The following is a 24,876-nucleotide window of genomic DNA, read 5'->3' on the forward strand; positions in this document are numbered from 1 at the left end:
AAAGCAGGAGGAGAAGAGGATGACAGAGGATGAGATGGTTGGATGGCATCACCGACTCAATGGACATGAGTTTGAGTAAGCTCCGGGAGATGGTGAAGGACAGGGAAGCCTGGCGCGCTGCAGTCCATGGGGTCACAAAGAGTCGGACACAACTAGCAACTGAACAACGACAAAATGGGTTTAAAGACAAACACAGCAAGAATGTCTGCTCTCACCACTGTTTGTCAGGATAGAGCCCAATGTTCCAGTCAGTACAACAAAGGCAATAAATGGAAATAAAAGGCATGCAGATGAAAAAGGAAGGGTTAAACCTGTCTCTGTTTGTAGAGATGTGATTGTCTATCAAAAAAAAAAAAAGAGCCAAGGAAGCTACAGAAGGGACTTCTAGAGCCAATAAGTGAGTTGATAAGATCACAGATGAACACACAAAAATCAATTGTATGTCTAGGTACTAGTAATGACCATATGAGTAATAAAATTATTATAATACCATTTACAACTTCTTTAAAAAATTGAAGTGTAGAAGCTTGGCTGGCGGCCCTGTGGTTAAGATTTCGCCTTTCAGCGCAGGGGCTGCGGGTTCTATCCCTGGTCAGGGAGCTAGGATCCCAGGCCTCCTGATGGAGAAACCAAAAGGTAAGACAGAAGCAATATTGTAACAAATTCAATAAAGGCTTTAGGGACTTCCCTGCCGGTCCAGTGGTTAAGAATCCACTTGCAATGCAGGGGACAAGGGTTCGATCCCTGGTTGGGGAACTAAAATCCGACATGACGTTGGAGCAGCTAAGCCTAAGTTCTGCAACTACCGAGCCAGCACAGTCCGGAGCCCACAGGCCGTGACTAGAGAGACTTTGTGTCATAACCACCGCAGCCCGCACACCACAGCTAGAGAATCCGCGCACCACAATGGCGACTGAGACCTGACACCATCAAATAAGCAAATAAAAACCCACGACTATAAAAAAACTTCAAGAATTAAGGTGTAAATCTAAGAAAACACGTACAGAACTTTTATACTAAGACTATAAAATGCTGCTGATCAAAGATCTAAATAAATGAGAAAATGCACCTTGTTGAAGGATTGGAAGGCTGAAGGTGGTAGAGATGTCAGTTCTTCCAAAACCGATATATAAAGTAAAAAGTTACCATATACTGCATAATTAAGCAAGTGTCAACCGACCTCAAAGAGCATTTTTTGACTACAATGCCATTAAGGTAAAACTCTAAGAAGAAAAGTAATAACTAGAGAATTCCCACTTGTTTGGGAAACAAATAGCCTAAGGTCAAAGAAGAAATCATAATTGAAATTAGAAATATTTGAGCATGAAAGAAATGATACATATTAAAACTTGTGAGTGAAAGCCACTTAGTTATGTCCTACTCTTTGCAACCGCCTGGACTATACAGTCCATGGAATTCTCCAGGCCAGAATATTGGAGTGGGTAGCCTTTTCCTTCTCCAGGGGATCTTCCCAACCCAGGAAATGAACTGGGGTCTCCTGCATTGCAGGCAGATTCTTTGCCAGCTGAGCTACCAGGAAAGCCCTTTAAAACTTGTAGGATACAGTTAAGTTAGTCCTTAAAGGGAAATTTAAGCTAAAGAGCATATATTGGTAAAAAATAAAAAAATTCAAAGGAGTTCTAAATAAATGAAGACACATAATGTGTTCATGGATTGGATGACATTCTCCCCAAATGGATTTACAAGTTTTGCTGTTCAGTCACTAAGTCATGTCTGACTCTTTGCTACCTCATGGCTTCCCTGTCCTTCACTATCTCCCGGAGTTTGCTCAGATTCATGTCCATTGAGTTGGTGATGCCATCCAACCATCTCATCCTCTGTCAGCCCCTTCTCCTCCTGCCCTCAATCTTCCCCAGCATTGGGGTCTTTTCCAGGGAGTCGGCTCTTCACATCAGGTGGCGAAAGTATTGGAGCTTCAATTTCACCATCAGTCCTTCAGTGAATATTCAAGGTTTTTCTTTAGAATTGACTGGTTGGATCTCCTTGCAGTCCAAGGGACTCTCAAGAGTCTTCTCCAATACCACAGTTCAAAAGCATCAATTCTTCAGCACTCAGCTTTCTTTATGGTCCAACTCTCACATCCATACATGACTACTGGAAAAACCGTAATTTTGACAATACGGACCTTTGTCTGCAAAGTGATGTTTTTGCTTTTTAGTATAGAAGTTTAACTAACTGCCTGAAAACTAATGATTTAGCCACACTTCTCACGAATCAAAAATAGTGCAGCCAAATAAGCCAAAGGAAGAGGAAAAGAATAATGATGATAAATATGGAACTAATGAAAAAGAAAATAAACATAACAGAGAATCAGCAAGGTCAAGTGCTAGTTCCTTGAAAAAATTAATAAAACTGATAACTTCTTAGCAAACCTCATCAATATAAAAAGAAGACAGAAATTCCCAACGCCAGGAATTATTGTTAAAAACAAGATACCACAATACATCAGGAAAATATAAAGAAGATAAGAGACTGTTACAAAAAGTTGCATCCAAAACATCTGAAGATTGAAAAGAAATGAATGATTTTATTTTGAAAATTATAATTTCCCAAAACTGTTACTAGAGAAATAGAACACTGTAGAACGCTATAATTATTACATAAATTAAATTTTTCCCACTAAGAAAAACCCAGGCCCTGCAAATTCAACCAAACATTGAAAGAAGAAATAATGCTAGGTCTTCTCTAGAGAATAGAATCTTACAAGATCTTCTCTAGAGAATAGAAAAATATATATAAAATGAATATAAAAAAGTATAAAATGGACTCAACTCATTTTATGAAGCTGGATGTACCCTGATATCGAAACCTGACCAAGTGAACCTCAGTCATCAACATAGATGCAAAAATCTGAATCAAAAGATGGCAAAGGAAATGCAGCACTACTTAATCAGGGATATCCCAGGAGTCTCAGGTGGGATTAACATCCAAAAGCAATAAAAATAATCCACATTATATTTATTATGCATTAGAATATCAGAAGAGAAAATATATGAACACTTCAATAGACACAGAAAAAAATATAACATTCAACACCTGTTTGAAAATGCTAAACAAGCTGGGAGTACAAGGGAGCTTGCTTAAAAGGTCTTAATGCTTTAAATATTGAAAGCTTTCCTTTCAGATCAGGAGCAAGCCCACAATACCTGCTACCATCATCTCAATCCAACGTTGACTGTGAAACCCTGGCAGCATTGTAAGGCAAAGGAATAAAAGGTGGAAAGATGGGAAAGGAGGAGATTAAAGTGTTGGCTTGCAAGATGATATGATTGCACAGGGACAATCAGAATAATAATTTAAATTAAATCCAGTGGCTAAAGATAAAAATCTTCCAGGTGGCTGAGTGGTAAAGAACCTGCCTGCCACTGCAAGAGAAGCAGACTCAATCCCTGGATCAGGAAGATCCCTGGAGAAGGGAATGGCAACCCACTCCAGTATTCTTGCCTGGAAAATCCCACGGACAGAGGAGCCTGGCGGGCTATACTCCACAAGGTCACAAAGCATCAGACATGACGCAGCACACACGCACAAACATAAAAGATGCGTATCTCATTCAAGCAAAATCTAACATGGGTTGATTAGACCTATTTTGCCGTACACCACTCAGGGATCTAGGCACCCTCCTGTCTACCAGCATTTCATCTCATGGTCTCCAGGGTCGCCATGGCAAGGACAGAGGGAAAGTAAGTGAAGTTCCTCAGTCCTTCCATGCTTTGGTTCTGAAGTAACAAATGTCATTTCCACTCCCATTTCATTGGTTGGAACCAGTCACATGGCCCCACCTAACTACCTGGGAACTGACAAGTAATATCGTCCATGGTCCCCAAATAGTCAAGTCACACTCACACCTTCTCCAGCTGCCGTGGGTCCCTGAATCTAGGTTGAAATCTTGCATCTTTGAGTGAGTGGCCTGCACAGTGCTCTCCAGGGTCTCTGTACCCATTTCCTCTTGATGTGGAAATCTTGTGAACTAAAATGCCACCTGCCACATCAGTAAACCAAGGATGCTGCAACCATCAAACCATCACATTACAGCTGCCCTGATAGTGAGCCCTGAGGGGACTCAGCATGAGAAGGCACAGGATGCTGGCCCCAGCAGCTGAGGTGCATATCAAAGGAATGATTTCAAAGAAGATGTGGTATGAATATACAAAGGAATATTACCCAGCCATAAAAAAGAATGAAATGATGCCATTTGCAAAAACATGAACGGACCTAGAGATGATCACACTAAGTGAAGTAAGTCAGACAAAGACAAATGTGATATTGCTTATACGCAAAATCTAAAAAAATAATGATACAAATGAACTTATTTACAAACAGAAACAGACTCACAGACTTCAAAAACAAATTTACAGTTATCAAAGGGGGAACAGGGCAAGGCAGGGTGGGGGGATAAATTAGGAGTTTGGGATTAGCATATACACATGACTATATATAAAATAGATGATCAACAAGGAGTTACTGTATTGCACAAGGAACTCAGTATTCTGTAATAACCTATATGGGAAAAGAATCTGAAAAAGAATGGATATATATATATAACTAAATCACTATATTGTATACCTGAAAGTAACATAACATTGTAAGTCAACTATACTTCATTACAAAGTAAAAATTAAATTCAAAATATTTTTCAAAAAAAGGAATGATTTCAGTGAGCCCAGACTCATGCATCTTCCCATACATAGAAAAGCACTAAATTCCTTAACTTGAGTTATCTCATTTTCTTTTATTAACAGTAATCTTTTGATATTCCAACTACCTGGTCTTTTGTTGCAAAAATCCCTATATATCCTGGCTCCCCACTTGCCTCTTCAGAACAATTTCTCAGCATTATCTGAGATGCTGTGCCCCAGGCTTAAAGTCCTTCAAATGTCTGCTGAATAAAACATAACTCTCAACTATTAGGTTGTGCATTTTTTTTCAGTCGACAACCTACAAACTGAAAAAGACATTGTCTGCCTCCTCTACAGACTCAAGGTCCGCTGATGGGGCAGGTCAGGACAACTTGCATGTGGAAATGGGAAGGATGGAGATAGGGTCATGGCGCTATAACAATTCAGAAACCCTGCTGGGTGGACATCGCCAAGATTCCTTCATCAAGCTCCCCTGGGAGGAAGCCCCTTGTTGGTTATTCGCCTTAGTCCTTGACTGTGTTGCCCCAACACCTCCTTGGACACATCCATAGTGGACATGGGAGGCCAGGCCGTCCTTGGGGGCTGTGATGCTGTCTGCCTATGGACAACTGGGAACCCAAGGTTTGTTTTTTGGTTTTTTTTTTTGTTTGTTTTGGGTGTCTTTTAAAATTTCTATTGGCCTATAGTTGCCTTACAATGATATTTTAGTATCTGCTGTACAGAAAAATGAATCAGCCATACATATACATATATCCCCTCTTTTTTGGATTTCCTTCCCATCTAGGTCACCACAGAGCATTGAGTAGAGTTCCGTGTTCTATACAGTAGGTCCTTATTAGTCATCTGTTTTATAAATAGTAGAGTATGTATGACAATCACAACCTCCCGATTCATCCCGCCCACCCCTTTCCCCCTTTGGTGTCCATATGTCTGTTCTCTATGTCTGCATCTCTATTTCTGCTTTGCAAATAGGGTCATCTGTACTGTTTTCTTAAATTCCACATATATGCATTAATATGCAATATGTGTTTTTCTCTTTCTGACTTACATCACTCTATATAACAGTCTCTAGGTCTATACACGTCTCTGCAAATGGCACAATTTTGCTCCCAAGGCTTGTTTTAAGTCAAGAACAATCACAGCCTTATTTTAATCCAAGTCGGGTTCCTTTCACAACATGATTTCCTTAAAAACCTAATAAGCTTTGAATTTATTTGTTTCCAGTTAGTTCCACGCTCCGCACCTCCGCCCAAAAGTTCTGTTTGCGATATTGATCTCAGTTTTGCTTATCTTCATTTTTGCCCTGAAGTCTCACCCATTCATCATTTAACATCAGCTACCTTGAGTCTACTGGGACCTTTTTTTTAATGTGTTTTTTGCCCTGAGATAGTTTGAGCCTTTGTTGTTCAATGACTTTCTCCATCCTGTATAAATTTATTTTTGGCTTTCCAATTTTGCTAAGCCCTTAATTTCTGGAATTTCTCTGTTCTCTTTATTTCTGATCACAAACTAACCACTTCCTTCCTGAATTCACAAAAAAATCTATTTGAGGGTAGTCAACAGCCAAGACACACTTATAATATCCTGCTTTCTTAACTCTCGTTTTAGTGTTCAATTGGCTTCCCTGGTGACTGAGACGGTAAAGAACCTGCCCGCAATGCAGGAGACCAGGGTTCGATCCCGGGGTCAGGAAGATCCCCTGGAGAAGCGAATGGCAACCCACTCTAGCATTCTTGCCTGGAGAATTCCATGGACAGAGGAGCCTGGCCGGCTACAGGGTCACAAAGAGTCGGACACGACTGAGTGACTATCACTTTTCACTTTTCTCAATGGCCTATAAATTAGTGCAAACTGACTGAAGTAAGTGTGTTGGCATTTATGACCTGGATCGCCAGCCCGGGTATCAGTTTCCTTGGCACGGATGCCAGCCAGTAAGCCAGTGCTGTGTATTTTAGCTTTTACGTGCAGCGGCGTTAATTATTAGTCCTAAAGGATAGGCTGTGCTGAGTTCAAAACAAACGGCTATTTATCCCTCAGGCAAAGATGATGCAAACAGGCAACACTGCAGAGAAACCCTCTTCGATCAAGTGACTCAGGGATCCAGCGGCTTTCATGTTGCGTCTCAACACAGTGTCCCGGTGGTAAATGCCCTGAAAGCGACAGAGCAAGACAAAGAGGCACTCTTAAAGACCTCATCCCAGAAACTTGTATATATTGTCTTCCTAAAATCTCCCAAATGGAAACCAACTATAAAGACACTAGGATCAAATCTATGTGCTGTTGGCTTGAGAATAGATGGATTAGAATACAGAAATATATGTGAGTATATTTGCGACCCCATGGACTATAGCCCTCCAGGCTCCTCTGTCCATGGGATTTCCCAGGCGTGAATATTGGAGTGGGTAGCCATTCCCTTCTCCAGGGGATCTTCCCCACCCAGGGATTGAACCCACATCTCCTGCATTGCAGGCAGATTCTTTACTGACTGAGCCACCGGTGAAGCCCAGTATTTGATAACAAAAGTAATATTTCAATACAATAGGGAATCATTAATTAATATATATCTATTATGATTGTTTCACTAAATCACAAATATTTCCAAATGATACTAGCATGACTAGCTACCCATCAGAAAAAAATAAAATTGGATTCCTATTTTAGCCATATGTGAAAATAAACTTCGTATTAAAGACAATAAAAATGCAGCCAGAAATGTTAAAGAGTTGTATGAACATTACCAAGGCCAGATACCCAGTAGCTATAGAAGGAATAATAAACAGTAACACAAAAATTATTTTTTCTATGACAAAAGATAATACAAAGTCAATATGTGGACAAGCAATTTAAGCACAGAGAACACATATAAGGCTTACATCTGATTTATGGAGAGTGTGCAGAAATTGGTAGAAAGGAATAAACAACCCAATAGGAAAAAAAAAAAAAGGCGGAACACCAAGAAGCAATTCACAAAATGAATCCAAATGGCAACAAACCTATGAAAAAACCTTCATATTCACCAGCATGAGAGAGGGGAGCAAAGTGAGATAAGGGTACCACTTTACATCAGACTGGCAAATATAAATCCATGGTGAGCAGCTGAATGGGAAAAAGGCATTCATGCTCTGATGCTAGAAATGAGATTTATTGTATTAGTTGTTGAAAGAAACCTTAAAATATCTATGAACATCACATACCCCCTTTAACCTAGCATGGATGGAATGGAACTTGTTGGAATGGAAACCAATGATGCTTATTGGCAGGGAGCAGAATCAGTAATGTGCTGCCAAATGAAAAACAACCCGTGCGTGCGTGCTAAGTTGCTTCAGTTGTGTTCACCTCTTTCGACGCCGCGGACTGTAGCCCACCAGGCTCCTCTGTCCATGGGATTATCCAGGCAAGAATACTGGAGTGGGTTGCCATGCCCTTCTCCAGGGGATTTTCCCGACCCAGGAATTTAACCCATGTGGCTTGTGTCTCCTGAATCCACAGGAAGCTTCTTTACCTCTAGCACCACCTAGGAAGCCCGAGAAACAACCCACCCTCCAGGAAAAAATATGCAGACATCTGTGTACATACTTGTATTTATTATAAAATGTATTAATGAAAAGGATGTATGGCATAATATTTACAAATAACAATAAAATGTATAACATCTTTTGTTATAAACTTGATGTAGTCAACTGATCTCCACAGAATGTTTTTGTTGATCTTTGCCGAACTCTTGAACATGGAGACAACCTATAGCTGGAACCCAGGAATAAATGCCGGTTCAATATGAATGCGCTTTTTTTGTCAAATAGGAAGATGATAGGGACTTCCTGGTGGTCCAGAGGCTAAGACTGGGTGTTCCCAATGCAGGAAGCATGGGTTCGATCCCTGGTCAGGGAACTAGATCCCACATGCTGCAACGGAAGAACCACAACAAAGACCAGGCATAGCCAAATAAATAAATATTTTTTTAAAAAGAGAGCAAGCTGTCAGGGAAGCAAAGAAGACATGTGTTGAAACGTCACTCATTCACCATCTTTACTGACTTTAATCACAGTTTCCAAGCCCTGAGAGAACAGTTCCTTACATTTTCCCTGCTAGTCACAGTGTAATGGCTGCAGACACGAGTCTGCATTATTAATATTGCATATTTCTTAAGTCTAGACAACCAAGAAAACGATCAATCAAGTCCTGACTCGTCATGTGTGCCACTTCCTGTGGTGTGCGTGCTCTCGCCACGGCCAGCTTTAAACCAGCTACAGGACACATCTGATGACAGACTTACGAAGAGGTGCCCAGAAGCACACCATTGTGTTGTGTTTCATAATAGATGTTAATAATCTGAAGCATCAGTAACAATAAAATAATTAGAAAGTGATTCATTTGGAGTATTACCTTTGTTCCTAGTATAATGTATGTATTTAATTACACATTTATAGAATTTAATTTCTTTATTGGCTACATTGTAATATAGTCAATTCTCACCATTCAGAAAACTAAGATCATGGCATCCGGTCTTATCACTTCATGGCAAATAGATGGGTAAACAATGGAAACAGTGAATGACTATTTTTGGGGGGGCTCCAAAAATCACTGAAGATGGTGACTGCAGCCATGAAATTAAAAGGCACTTGCTCCTAGGAAGAAAAGCTATGACCAACCTAGACAGCATATTAAAAAAAGAGACATTACTTTGCCAACAAAGGTCCATCTAGTCAAAGCTACGGTTTTTCCAGTAGTCATGTATGGATGTGAGAGTTGGACTATAAAGAAAGCTGAGCGCTGAAGAATTGATGCTTTTGAACTGTGGTGTTGGAGAAGACTCTTGAGAGTCCCTTGGACTGCAAGGAGATCCAACTAGTCCACTCTAAAGGAAATCAGTCCTGACTATTCATTGGAAGGACTGATGTTGAAGCTGAAACTCCAATACTTTGGCCATCTGATTTGAAGAGCTGACTCATTGGAAAAGACTCTGTTGCTGGGAAAGATTGAAGGCAGGAGGAGAAGGGGACGACAGAGGATGAGATGGTTGGATGGCATCACTGACTCAATGGACATGAATTTGAGCAAACTCTGGGAGCTGGTGATGGACAGGGAGGCCTGGCATGCTGCAGTCCATGGGGTCGCAAAGAGTGGGACATGACTGAGCTACTGAACTGAACTGAACTGAACATTTTAATAACTGGCTCACAAAACTCCTGAAGTGTTAACAACAGGCTTTCACCAACAGGGATGAGCTGGCTCCAGCTCACACCTCCGGGAATGGCTGACTGGTGTGCAATGGCCACAGGATGGGAGAATTTTATGCAATTACTTAAAAGAGTAAACTGGAGTTCCACAAGGGTTTCGGAGGGGTTTTTACAAAGAACTCTCCAAGAAGAAAAGCAAAATATAGGCAAGAGAATATAATATTGATCTCGTTTGGGTAACAGAAGGCCCTCTGCCCATCAGAGAAACCTCCCCAGAGGTGTCTGTATAGACTAATAAAAGATTGCACGAGTGTTTATGGAGAACCAGGCAACAGGATTTGGGGACATAGGGTGGGAAATGTGGGAAGGAGAGACTGGAGCCAAGCAAAATAGGAAAACAGAACACAAAGCCTGCCAGTAAAACAAACCGCGCATATGTTAACACATTTCCACATTTGTGGATAATGTATGCATGTATGTGCTCACGTCATGAAAATATATTTTTAAATCTAGTCCTCCAATGGACAGTTGTTTAGATTGTTTATTGTTGTTTAACAAACCACCCCAAAAGGTAGCAACTTGAAACGCCAATAATCGTTTACTACGGCAATTCTGTGGGTGGAGCGTGTGGATCTCCTGCTTTGGGTGGTGATGGCTTGGGGCATTGGGATGGCTGGAGGTTCATCATGCCTGGCTGGCATGCTGGCCTGGCTGGTGTGGCTGGCAGGTGAGGTTGGCTCCAGGGTGGCAGCTCTGCTGGTTATACCAGGTGTGGACTTCTGATCTCCTCTACCTGGACCCCTCCACAAAGCTGCTTGGGCTTCCTCACAGCATGGTGACAGGGTGCTAGGAGGGAGGCAGTGAGCAGAGGAGGTGATGGTAGAGAAGGGATGGATGGATGTGCACGCTCATTTGCTCAGCTGTGTCTGACTCTCTGTGACCCCATAGGACTGTAGCCCATTAGGCTCCTCTGTCCGTGGGATTTTTTTAGGCAAGAATCCTGGTGTGGGTTGCCCCTTCCTCCTCCAGTGGATCTTCCTGACCCAGGGATTGATCCTGTGTCTCCTGCCTCTCCTGCATTTTGCAAGGGGGATTCTTTATCTGCTGAGCCAACGGGGAAGCCCAGGGAAGGGTGTAGGAGGTCAGATTATACCAGGCCTGGTAGATCCCTGTGAGGGATCTGGTTGTCTTGGGTTTGGGTTTGTACTGAGTTGGCCCCAAATGCCCATTTGGGTTCTTTCCATTCTATCACGCGGAAAGCCGGAACGAACTTTGCAGCCCGCCCAGCGTTTTAGGTGCACATGGGAGCCTTTGCAGATTTTGAGTGTTGCTCTGGCTTAATGTTTCTAAAGGACTCTCCTGATTGCTGTGCTGAGAACAGACCGCAGGGGGCCAAGGATGCAAGTGGCTTGTGCCAGGATGGAAGCCGTGGGGGTGGTGAGAAGTGGTCAGGTTCTGGATGCATTTGGAGGTACAGCCAATATAATTTCCTGACAGATTGGATGTGGGGTGTGAGGGAAAGGGAGGGGTACCACGGATGAACGTGAGGCTCTTGGCCTGAGCAGCTGAAGGACGGGGCCACCGCCAGCCGACAAGGAGGCATTCAGTGGCCATCGTGTTGGGTTTGCGAAGAGGTGGCTTTGATACCCAACTGGAACCATCACAGAGGCAGTCAGAAGGTCTGTTAGAGACCAGAGGAGGCTGGAGGTGTGATGTGGAAGGCAGTGTCATCTCGACGGTTTTCAAGCCCCCAGACAGGATCACTGAGGCAGCAAGCGGTTAATGAAAGGAGACAAGGTCCAAGGACTGAACCCTGAACATATTCCAGGTCAAAGAGATTGGGAGAAGTGGCCACAGACTGAGGAGGCCCTGGCAAGGGGGCATGCAGGTCCTGGGAGCCAGGCGATCAGAGGGCATCTGGTAGGAGAAAGCGACTCACCAACAATCAGAGGCAGCTGACGGCTCAGGAAGCCGGGGTCTGACAGCTGACACCGGATTTCGGCCTTCAGGATGGTGGTGGGATGGGGTGGGGTGGGCACCGCTGACTTCATCATTTAGAGCAGTTTCAGGGAATCTGTGGCAGGAAAAGCCTGCTTAGAGAGGGCTGGGGGGCGGTTTGCAGAAAGATGGGGAGGAGTTTTGCTCTTTGAAGAAGCTCTGCTATCAAGAGGGGGAAGGAAGGAGGCAGCAGAGGAGGCTAGAAGAAGTGGGAGAGAAAGGCTTTTTGGAAGATGGGAGAAATAGTTGGCTATGCGAGGCTGAGGCTGAGAGCTGACGGGGAGGCTCTGGCCGAGCACGGTTCCTGAGCCCAGCGGCACTGGTGGACCAGGGCCAAGCGCACGACTGGGCTGAAACAGACACGGCCCGTCCCGTGCAGACTCTCAGGTTTGATGGGTCTTTCCAGCTGGATGGCACCCCACCCTCATCGTGCTCACGCTGGCTCTTCCCCGCCCCGCCACCCACTCCGAGAGCTCCTGAACCACACTCAGACGGGTTCTTGTCAGGAACGGTGCGTGTCCTTTTAAAAGACCATTCTGCTGGCTGTCCAATACCCCCTGCCTTCCAGTTAATCGCTTCAGAAAGTAACTGAGCGGCTGGCAAATATTCGAGCCAAACCCCAGTGTGGGAGGCAAGATGTGACATGAAGAAGGATCTAGAGCGGGAGCCTGAGAGGCAGGGCCAGACGGGTGCTCGTTAGAAACGTCTGTTTGTGGCTCCCTGTCTAATTTCTGGATATGATAATGAATAAATATTGGTCTTTCCTTCTGCCTCCTTTCCCATCTGGGTGGTTCAACCAAATAGATGCTGCCACCCCTGGTTTTCTAGTACTGTGGAGAGACTAGGGCCAGAGGCGGGAATCTCCACCAGCATCTCGCAGCAGGATGACAGCAGGACAGGGAGGGAAGCCTGGAAGGTCTGAGCCCCTCGGACAGAAGCTATGACTGCTTACGCTTGAGCTCTACCTCCTGCTTTTGTCTAACACCCTGACAGGTACTCATCCAACTACTGCTTGAATGCCACCAGTGACAGGGAGCTCACTACCACAAAGCGGTTTGTTCCACCGTTCGATGGCACAGAATGTTAGGTTTTTCCCTTGTAATTAACACTTCTCTTTTGAATTCCTATAATGTGCTGAGTTCTAGCCACATGTTGCATAAATAAGACCCACAGAGTGCCTGCCCTCAGTGGAGAGATAAACAGGAACCCTCACAGACGGCAAAAGGAAGGGAGGGAGGAGGCACCAGCTCGTGCTGAGCAATGCAGGGAATATGGGCTGGTGCGGGCTAGTGACAAATGCAAAGACTCCGGAGCAGTGAGGGAGAGAGGTCCCAGCCCCGGAGTCGCAGCCTGGGCCACCCAAGGGTGTCACATTTGGGTCTCCTGGCTCAGTCACGTGGTGGCTGGATGGGCCTGAGCAAGTTATCACCCTCTCTGGGCTGCTGCCGAATGAGTGCGTGCCAGCTCCCACTTCACTTTGTCATGAAGATTCAAAACAATACTTGCAAGTCATGGCGGTAGGAGCCGGCACACAGTAGGTGCTCAGGGAGCAGCCACTAAGTACAAACCTTTCAATGCACCTGCAGCCTCAACAGCAAGTGGCCAGGACGACATGTGCCGATTGGAGGGTATTTCTGCCTGAAGCTGATGCTTCTTATGTGTAATTTCATTTTTATCAACAGAGGCAGCCTGCAGAATGCATAGTTAAGTGTGTTTAAAGGATTTTACGCTTGTTGAAGATTTTTCCTAAAAACACATCCACAAATCAAGGGGAATATCCTCTGTCAGACCACACATCCCAGCGTGGGGCTGGCGGGACTGGTCACTGCCACCACGTTGGGCCGGACCCAGCCCCACGCCCTGCCCCTGCATGCCTGCCACGACCAGGGCTGTCTGTCTGTGTCTGGAGGATGAATAGCTCAGAGGCCTCTGAGCCAGCGTCTGGCCACGTTCCTCCCAGCATCCCTGCACGTACCGAGCTGGCCCAGGAGAAGCCGTGCCTTGGAGGAAAGATGTGTTTAAAATACTTTCTATCTTCAACCAAGAGAGGACCTGGGTTGTCCACCTGCCAGGAAGCAGTCTGCCACAGCCCAGCTGCCCACAGGTCCTGCCTGAGGCTCCTTCCCCTGCCAGGCTCACTGGCCGGGTTCATCTCGAGCCAGAACCTCCCAAAAACCCCACGTGCTCTATTTGAGTCTACACCCCCTCGGGGGTCCCAGCTCTGATCTTGAATAAACACCTGCTTCACACGCATCTCAGACTCTGCATGGCTGAGTTCACAAGCAGCGTGTGACTGTGTCAGCAACCGAGTCCTGCGTGCAACTCCCAGTCTGGGTCACCAAAGGCCGTCAGCTTCCTCCTGGGACATTCAGAGCCCTGCTCTCCCACCAGAGGAGTAAAGCCCGAGGCGCACAGGGCGGCCCCGGGATTTAGTCCATCAGCAGCACCAGCCAAGCCTGGACCAGATGGGTGAGTGAGACACCTCTGCGTGATTCCAGCCTCCAGAGCCTCCCAAGCCTTTCTCTGAGATCTCGACACTGGGAGCAGAACTGAGCCTAATTCCTTGCCCACAGAGGCCAGGAGCGAAAGAAATGGGAGGTTACCCAGGCAGCTGCAGAAACTGGATGGGAGGAAGTTGTTGTTAGTAAGATCCCCTGTTACAAGAGGAAACACTGACTCAGCAAGCTCTGGTCCCTCCCCCAAGGTCGTGGGCAAATAGAGGGCAGAGGCAGGGTTTGCATGTCCAGTTCCTGCTGTGTTAGAGGGCAGTTTGAGGTGGGATCTCCCAGGCGGTGGAAAGGCAGGAAAGGGGCGTGAGCAGAAGAGGGAGTCATGGGGCTCCACTGAGGGGAAGTTGCCAGTGTTCTAACCCTAGGGGGTGGGGACGGGGTGGGGGTCCCAAGGATCAGCTGGTCCAGGGTAGCCCCATCTTAGCAGCACTGGGTCCTGCTATCACGGGGCCCAAAACTTGAGGACAAAGCCTGAGGACATTTAACAAAAGGAACACAAAAATATTTTCCTCTTGCAACCTGTGTACAGAGACATAGGACCAGGTGAGCAGGTGGGCACACCTATCCACACTCAGAAACACACTCGCTTCCCTCAGTTAGTGAGAACAGCCATGGTGGCCGAGGATCAAGGTGACCAGCATGCCCCCATCGTGACCTGTTCTGCGGGGTCCCTGTTACTTGCTGGCTCACTGACCCCTTCCTGCCCTGACCTGTGCCGGAGGGAGACCCATCTGTGTAGGCGGGGCTCATAGAGCGGGGACTCGGGCTGCAACAGAGGGGGTCAAAGCCCAGGGGTCACATGCAGCGTGAGTTCAAGGCTGCAACAAGAAGTGACAGCCGTGACCCAGAGATGGCAGGACAAGAAGAGGGAGGAATCGGGGGAGCCTGGAATGTGCAATGAGGAAGTGAATCTGACCAGAAATGAGGCCATCCGCTTCTTCCCATCCTGCCCGGCAGTGGCCGTCCACGGTCCAGGGAGGCCCCTTTCTGTGACCCGACATCTCCTGTCCCAGGCTGGCCAGTCACTGCCTAACACCACGAGTGCATTTTTGTTTTTTTAAAGGGAAGATGGATGTTTCCTCAAACCCACCTCTGCCTGGAAACAGAGGATGAGCAAGGAGGACAGAGTTCCCACTTCTTTGTGATCTGTGCTGGGCTTAGTCGCTGAGCTGTGTCTGACTCTTTGCGACCCCATGAACCATAGCCCACCAGGCTCCTCTGTCCATGGGGCTTCTCTAGGCAAGGATACTGGAGTGGGTGGCCATGCCCTCTTCCAGGGGATCCTCCCAACCCAGGGATCGAACCCAGGGCTCCTGCATTGCAGGTGGATTGTTTACTGTCTGAGCACCAGGGAAGCCCCTTTTCTTTGTGGCCTAGAGCCACTCTTCTGAAACCTGGCTGCATGTTATTGTCACCTGGGCAGGCTCTAGGCTTCCCGGTGTCTACACTGCACCTGGACCAGGGATTCAGAATGTCTACACGGGGGACCGGGACCAGGCCGAGTCCAAGGGGATCACCTGGAGCTCGTCAGCAGTGCAGTCTGTGCTGACACCCAAGTGAGTTATGTGCACGTAAGATTCAAACAGCAAGAGCAATGTCAGTTCAGTTCAGTCGCTCAGTCGTGTCCGACTCTTCATGACCCCATGGACTGCAGGACACGCCAGGCTTTCCTGTCATCACCAGCTCCCGGAGCTTGCCCAAACTCATGTCCATCAAGTCAGCAATGCCATCTAACCATCTCTTCCTCTGTCGTCCCCTTCTCCTCCTACCTTCATTCATTCCCAGCATCAGGGTCTTTTCCAATGAGTCAGTTCTTCGCATCAGGTGGCCAACGTATTGAAGCTTCAGCTTCAGCATCAGTCCTTCTAATGAACACCCAGGACTGATTTCCTTTAGGATGGACTGGTTGGATCTCCTTGTAGTCCAAGGGACTCTCAAGAGTCTTCTCCAACACCACAGTTCAAAAGCATCGATTCTTCAGCGCTCAGCTTTCTTTATAGTCCAGCTCTCACATCCATACATGACTTCAAACCATAGCTTTGACCAGACGGACCTTTGTCGGCACAGTAATGTCCCTGCTTTTTAATATGCTCTCTGGAACAATGTGCTGGTGTGTAACAGGCAACCCAGGGGCCCTGGTTCCTACGGCGGTCACTTACCCACTATGCGCTGCCTGTGCCCAGGGTCCCTGAGTGGTGGATGGACATCGGCTGCTGCGCCCTGCTTGACCACCGCTTCCCAGGTTGTTGCATCCAGGGCAGACAGGCAGGGCACTGGGCTCGGGTCTGAGCAGGGCATCTTGCCCAGGGTGCTGCACTCAGCCCACTAAGCGTACCCCCTTCCCTCCTGGGAGCTTCCCTAGTGGCTCAGCGGTAAAAACAATTCACCTGCCAATTTAGGAGAAGCAGGAGATGTGGGTTCAATCCCTGGGTCGGGAAGATCCCCTGGAGAAGGAAATGGCAACCCACTCCAGTATTCTTGCCTGGGAAAGCACATGGACGGAGGAACCCAGCAGGCTATACAGTCCGCAGGGTCGCAAAGAGTCAGACTAAACAACAAAAAATTCCCCCCTCGCCCCCGGGATGCAGGAACCCTGTGCAGACCCCCCCGGCAGGTGGGTGCCCCCCACCGCTCATGCATCCCTTAGGCAGCCGTTGCACGGCCTTGCCTTTCAAAAGCTCTGCCTGATACTGATACCGAACCTGCCTCCTGGGCCCTGACCACAACACCTGGGGGTCTCTGCCTCCATCAGGCGAGCGTGGGGAGCCTTGTCTCCACCTGAGGCTGTTGGATCCTCTGCACCTGTTTCTTGCCTCCTCCAGCCTGAAACCTCAGGCTAAGCCCTCCTTCCAGAACTTCTGCCTTGGCCCCCTTGTACCCCCTGGCAGGTCCTGTCCCCAAGAACAGCTAGAGCTGGCCATTCAAGAAGATTCCATCCCCCCTGCACACCCCACACTTATTTTGCCCTTGAGAAGCCTTTGGTTGGCGGCATAGGCTAATATGATGGGGAAGTTTATCTATGGGTGAATGCTGATCGCCCCCCCATCATCTGGCTGGATCAGGATTCAGGTGGGGAGATGGGACTAGGGTGGGGGAAGGGTCATGGAAAGAAGGAGGAAATGGAAGAGAATGCGTGGGGGGAGCAGAGACCTACCTCCACGTGGGGACTTGAAGAGGGCAGAGATGGAGAGGGAATTTTAAAGATACTTCACTGCTTATTAAAAATCTGCACTGTGCAAGCAGGGAGCAGCCTGCATTTTCCACAGTGTAGAAGACTAATCACTGATCAATAGTCCAACAGCAAAGCAATGAAAATAATATATGGGTCTATGTATAGGAACATGCTTTTATAGGCATGCATATATACATATATAATATATATATTCAAATGCATCATACCGGACAAGCAAGAACAAGGAGCAGCCTCCCAGGCCAGAGAACCAGGAGTGAGACTGAAATTCCCCAGAGGTGAGCAGTTGCCGAGGCTGGCTCTGCCCCAAGGACATTTGCCAAGGTCGGACACCTGATCATCCTTGTCCGTGACCACACTTGGCTCTGGGGCGGAGGAACGCCTGGGCCGCCCAGCATGAGTTAGAGAGGGAACCCCACGGACAGCTGGACTCTCCCGAGGGCCTTGCTTTCACTGCTGGAATAAGTTACTAGGAAAAAGCCTGAAGACAGAAGAAATAAGGACAGTAGCCTACATCAAGCTTGGCCCCCGGAGAAAAAAGAATCTCCCTGAAGCCATAACCACCAGCCAGCCCCAATGCAGGCTTTACACTGGCTCTGCGGACCCCAAATCCCCGACTAAGACTTCAATTTAGTGGGAGGCAACTCAGAGTGACCCTCGGAATCCTGCTGAAGCAGACGTGAATTATCTCCGGAGGTTCCCATTTTCAATGTAAGCCTCGAAGCATTACCAGTGATTAAGTAGAAAGGACGGCTTCCCAGGTGGCTCAGTGGTAAAGAATCCACCTGCCAAGCAGGAGACGTGGGTTCGATCCCTAGCTTGGGAAGATCTGCTGAAATAGTTACAGGCAACCTGTTATAGCCAAGCTTTCCGGGAAACAAACTCACTCAGAAGGACAATGCAGATAGTGGAGTGCAGTTTATTACACCGGTGGGCCCAAGGCAGAGTCTCCTCTCAGCCAAGGGCCCCGACCAGCATTTGTGAAAATCTTTTATACCCATGTGTACGTGTCTAAACCCACCACCCCAAATCCCTTGAGGCTTACAAAGGAAGGGTAAATACAATCACAATAACCCCATCATTCACGTGTTATGTGTTCAAACAGTTAATAATCAATAAGCCCGCCGTTACATTCCAACCAGTTAATAACCGATAAGCCTGTGGTTACATTCCGATAGATACTGTCCGGAGGCAGGGGTGATTAGTGTCTGTTTTCTCTTAGGTGATGAATAACCTGGATACAATCTTCAAGGTTCCCCTGTCTGGAGGGGGTCTTATCCTTCCATTGTCGTTCCCACAGGCACTAAGCAGAGAGTTCAGAGTCCACTGGAGAGGTGACCGAGCACAATCAGCACAGACAGGCCTCAGATGGAGTCCAGGCCCTATGAATTCCTTCTTCAAACCTACTCCAGTATTCTTGCCTGGAGAATCCCATGGACAGAGCAGTCTGGTGGTGATGATGGTGGTGATGGTGACGATGGTGATGTTGGTGGTGATGGTGATGATGGTGATGGTGGTGGTGGTAATGATGATGATGGTGGTAATGGTGGTGACGATGGTGATGTTGGTGGTGATGGTGGTGATGGTGACGATGGTGATGATGGTGGTGGTAATGATGGTGATGGTGGTGACAATGGTGGTGATGGTGATGGTGGTGATGGTGGTGATGGTGACAATGGTGGTGACGATGGTGGTGATGGTGATGGTGATTGTGGTGGTGGTGATGGTGATGATGGTGATGGTGATGGTGATGGTGGTGATGGTGATGGTGATGGTGATGGTGATGGTGGTGATGGTGGTGGTGATGGTGATGATGGTGGTGACGGTGGTGATGGTGGTGATGGGGATGATGGTGATGGTGGTGATGGTGATGATGGTGATAGTGGTGATGGGGTGATGGTGATGGTGGTGGTGATGGTGATGATGGTGGTGACGGTGGTGATGGTGACGGTGGTGATGGTGACGATGGTGGTGACGGTGGTGATGGTGACGATGGTGGTGATGGTGGTGATGGTGGTGACGATGGTGATGGTGATGGTGGTGGTGATTGTGGTGATGATGGTGCTGGTGGTGGTGGTGATGGTGGTGGTGATGTTGGTGGTGGTAATGATGGTGATGATGGTGACAATGGTGATGGTGGTGGTGATGGTAATGATGATGATGGTGGCGATGGTGGTGGTGGTGGTGGTGATGATGGCAGTGGTGGTGGTGATGATGGCGGTGATGGTGGTGATGATGTTGGTGGTGGTAATGATGGTGACGGTGGTGGTGATGGTAATGATGATGATGGTGGTGATGTTGGTGGTGATGGTGGTGATGTTGGTGGTGATGGTGGTGGTGGTAATGATGGTGACGGTGACATCACCTGACATTATTCAGTGCTATGTGTCCTGCAATGTTTGAAGCTCTTTAGCTGGATTCTCTTCTTTAACTTTCATAATAACCCTTCAGAGAGTAGATTCCTGATTGCTTTGATTTGACCGAGAAGGAAACTGAGGCTCAGGGAGGTGAGTGATTCACTCAGCGTCACAGAGCAAGTAGCTGATGGACCTGATAGTCACGCCTCGGAGTCTGACACAAGCATTGTGCTCTAACCGCTGCACCACACCGCCTTGTCCGCCACAGGCTGTGAGCACCTCCAGGACACAGCCTGGCTCTGAGCTCTCCCTGCGTCCCCGGGTCCGTGACCGGGGACTGCACACGGTCAGTGCTCAGGAAGGCCTCTTAGCGTGGCCTGTGCACTGTGATTCATGCAGATGTAAAACCTGCTCTGTGCATTGATCCATTCCCTTTGCAGGCAGTAAGCATATCAATGGATTTGAAACCATTGTAGATTCGTGAATAAAAGCATACAGTTATTGGCCAATGCAGGTCCCTTGGCTGACTCTTCCTGAAAGCATCATTTCTGGGACATCCTATTGTCTGCTTTCCAACCAGTCGGGCCACCCAGAATCTGCTGTCCCAGCCCCATCCAGGCCCCCAGAGACCCAGGGATCCTGGCTGCTCCCTGAGCCAGTGGGCGAGGACCCTTCCAGCTCCGAGGCGAGAAGACCTGTGATGACCCTTGGACTCGGCTGCCGGGGTCTCAAAAGGAAGAAGGGTTGGGAGGGGGGTGGGCAGGGGCTGGGGGAGGGGAGGTGACAGCTTGATCTGTTGTGGAAGAGAGAGGGGAGGGATGCTTTCCTGCAGACAAGCTGTTCGCTTACCAGCTGACTTTGGTGAAAGAAAGAAAAAAAAAATTCCCCAGTGCCATCTGCTCCCAGAGAGAGGCTGGTGTGGGGCCTGGGGCTCCCTGTGGCTTGGGCAGCCAGACCCAGCTTCAGAATCTGAGACAGCTGCCCCTTGGGTTATTTTGGGAAGCCGCTCAGCGCCGAGGCACCCCAGCCTTCAAGGCATTTCCCGTCACTCAGTCACTCTGGAGCTGTTTGCACACCAGCCCAAGACTGCCAGCTCCTTCCCCGGCCCTGGATGGGTTCCAGTTCAGCCCACGGTAATTGTCCTGCTTCCAGCTCTGGCTGCAACAATGCCAACCGGGGTCAGATTTCTTGGGACGGAGGAGAGAGGGAGGCGAGGGCAGTGGGCTCTGCAGCCCCCCTTCTCAGACTCCTTTGTAGGAATCAGCGCCTCCACACGCCAGCCCACGGTGCCCGTCCTGTCCCATCGCTCAGCCCTCCTCCAGTCTCTCCCCAGAGATGCCCCCACCCATCTGATCCCGAGGGTGGGTGGGTGGGTGGGGTCTCGGCAGGAAATGACAACATCCAAAGGGCCTGGGAAGATCTTGGGCCTCTCAGGGAAGGATCTAAAGACAGCGTGGAAAGGATGGGGTGGGTAGGAGATAGAACACAGTCAGTGAGTAGACACAAAGCCAGCAGCGCCGGGAGGACCCAGAGTGTCCGGGAGCAGGGAGCTTTTCAGCAAGACAGTAACGGGCTCGGGCTCCCAGGACAGGAAAATGCCAACCTCGGCTATGGAATTGGGGTCAGAGGGGAGACAGGCAGAGAGCCCGCCTGGGGAGTCACCATACCGAACCCCGTGGATGGCGAGCGCCTGGACTTCCAGGGGCAGGAGGGAGGGGAGGAGGGCCTGGGTCTGAGAGGCGAGGAAAAGGCAGGAAGGACGCGGTGCCCAGGTTAGGGACGGGGGGATGCGGGGGGTCCAGACTGAGCCACGGGTCTCAGGCTCGGGAACCCGGAGGCTGGTGTGCGCGTTCAGCCACTTCAGTCCTGTCCGACTCTCTGCGACCCCACGGCCTGTAGCCAGCCAGGCTCCTCTGTCCACAGGATTTCCCAGGCAAGAGCACTGGAGTGGGTGGCCGTGCCCTCCTCCAGGGCATCTTCCCGACCCAGAGATCAAACCCAGGGCCCCTGTGTCTCCTCCTGCATTGCAGGCAGCTTCTTCACCACTGAGCCATCGGGGGAAACCCCAGGAGGTTGCAGGGGCTGGAAAAGGGGCTGGGGAGTCAGGAGGCAGGACAGCGGAAGGGGCAAGTTCTGACTTCAATCTGGTGAGTTTGGGGTAGGAACCCCAAGGGGCACTGTGCCCCGGGCAGTTCAAAACGTGGGTCTGGTTAGGCAGGAAGGAGCCTGGTGGTTGCCAGGGGCCGGAGGGGTGGGGATAAAGAGTTTCGGTCTAACAGGTATTGAGTTTCAGTTTTGCAAAATGAATAGCGTTCTGGAAATGGTGGTGATGGTGCCACGCAGGGTACTTAATGCCACTGAACCGCACACGTTACAATGCCTAAAATGGAAAATTTCATTATGTGTATTTTACCACAATAAAAAAATTTTAATGGCTGCAACCCTCCCATTAAAATGCAGAGACATTCAGATCAGATAAAAACACACAACTATTTGGGTCTATAGGAAAGCCTCTTTAGGGGACTTCCCTGGTGGTCCGGTGGTTAAAACTCCATGCTTCCAAAGCAGCGGGTGCGGGTTTGATCCCTGGTCAGGGAACTAAAATGCCTCTCGGTGTGGGCAGAAACATTCTCTTTAAAAACTCTCTTTAAAAATAAAGACACAGATCCTTTACAAGGAAAAGAATAGAAAAGATTCCCTGCTAACACTGAAAGGAGGCTTATAAGGAGCTGTATTAAAATCAAAGCGGATTTCAGAGCAAGAGAGATATTATAAAGGATTAAGAGGACATCAAAGGGCTGTGACAATCGCCGAAGAGCGGCAGGCAGGTTGGCACTAGGGGGTCTCTCTCTCTGTTCCCATACCCACCTTCCCGCCAGCCTCCTATCCCAGGCACCCCTCCTTGTACCTGGACCCCAGCTCCTGCCCACCTGCCCAGGTGCCTCCCTCCAGTAAGATGCTCCCTCTCGTGTTTAATCTCTTCTCATCCAGAGCCTTCCCGTTGGCATTTACACAGGCTCAGGCCTCCCCACTCACAAGCAGTCACAGCCCCCGAGGCCCCAGGTTACTGGCTGGCTTCTCACCAGGCTCTGTGGAGAGAAAGCATGAAATCAACCCCTTCTCCTACCGCAAATCCTCAGGGTCTTTGCTCCCTCCCTTCCGCAGGCCTCCCTGCCGCGTCGTCCATCCTCACTATTTCTCAGCTTGAAAACAAGTTAGAAAAAAATTTTATTTTTGTAGCTTTATTGAGGAATACTGTCCACATTGGACATGAGTTTGAGCCAACTTCGGGAGATGTGTGAAGGACAGGGAAGTCTGGCTGCAGTCCATGGGGTCGCAAAGAATGGGACACGACTTAGCGACTGAACAGCAACAATGTACAAAAAGTAACTTTTCCCAATTTTAAGTGTGTGATTTGATGAGTTTGAAAAATGTGGACAGTCACATGAGCACAATGAACCCACAGAGCATTCCCATCACCCCAAATTCCTCTCCTGCCAGCCTGGAAAGCACTGATCTCCTTTCTATCACTAGGGCTGCACCTTTTCTAGAATTTCTTATAAATAAGTAGCCTCTTACGTCCCATTTCACTCCCTTAGCCTAACGCTGTTGATGGCATCCAGGCTGTTTTTGTATCAACACCCTTCCCTCTGTGTCGCTAAGCAGAAGCCCATTGTATGGAGACACTCTAATTCCTTTATGCCTTTGCTGGCGATGGACATTCGGGTTCTTCCCAGTCTTTGGTTTTTATGGATAGTATTGCTATTCATGTCTAAGTCTTTGTGTAGACATATGTTCTCATTTTTCTTGGATAAATACCTAGCAGTGAAATGGCTAGGTCGTATGGTGAGTGTATGTGTTACTTTATAAGAAACTGCCAAACTGTTCTCTCAAGTAAACGTACCACTCTGCATCCCACCAGCAACATATGAGGACGCTAATTGCACTACATCTTTGTCAACACTTGCTATTGTCAGTGTTTCCAATGTAGCGTGTAGTGGAATCTCGTGGTTTTATTTCTCTAACGAGTAATGATACTGAGAATCTGTTAGTCAGCTCTGGCTGCTATGATAAAATACATAGACTGGCCAGCTTTTAAAAACAGACAGTTAGGACTTCCCTGGTGGTGCAGGGGATAAGAATCTGCCTGCCAGTGCAGGAGACACGGATTCAATCCCTGGTCCGGGAGAATCCCACATGCCACGGAGCAACTAAACCTGTGCACCGCACCACAACTTCTGAGCCGGGGAACCACAGCTACTGAGCCTGCGTGCAGCAGCTGCTGACGCCTGTGTGTCCCAGAGCCCACGCTCCACAACGAGAGAAGTCAGTGTATCGAGAAGCCTGCACGCCGCAAGGAGAGCGTAGCCCCTGCTTGCTGCAACGAGAGCAAGCCCATGCACAGCAACAAAGACCCAGAACAGCCAAAACTAACTAACCAAATAAATAAAATTATTAAAAAAGAGAAACCAAAACGCAGACTTTTATTTATCACAGTTCTGACACCTGGGAAGTCCAGGATGGAGGTCCCTGCTGATTCGGTACCTGGTGAGGGCCCCTCTTCCTGGTTTGCAGATGGCCACCTTCTTGCTACGTCTTCATAGGGCAGAGACTGGTCTGATCTCTCTTTTCTTCTAAGGATGCTAATCCCATCACGCGGCCCCACCCTCATCCTAATTACCTGTGAGTTGGTGGGGAGCAGGTGGATGGGGGTGGGGTGGAGGTAAGACCACCCTGAGACCACCTCACACTCAGACACCAGCTCCAAGGGCTCGTGGTGTCAGTCACTCCCCATACAGAGCACATCTTCCGAGTTCCACTTGATGGTCGGGCAAAGAGGGCCTGGCCCACTCCGGCCCCTGCCCCAAAGCCAGCCCCTCCCCAGATCCAAGGCTGTCAAACGGTGACAACTTCAGACTTAGTGGGCTCCGTCCTTTACAGAGACTCGGAGCTGGGAGGGGAGGGGAGGAGCCCAGGGCCAGC

Source organism: Cervus elaphus, chromosome 22 (genome assembly GCF_910594005.1).
Source record: "Cervus elaphus chromosome 22, mCerEla1.1, whole genome shotgun sequence".
Taxonomy (NCBI): Eukaryota; Metazoa; Chordata; class Mammalia; order Artiodactyla; family Cervidae; genus Cervus; species Cervus elaphus.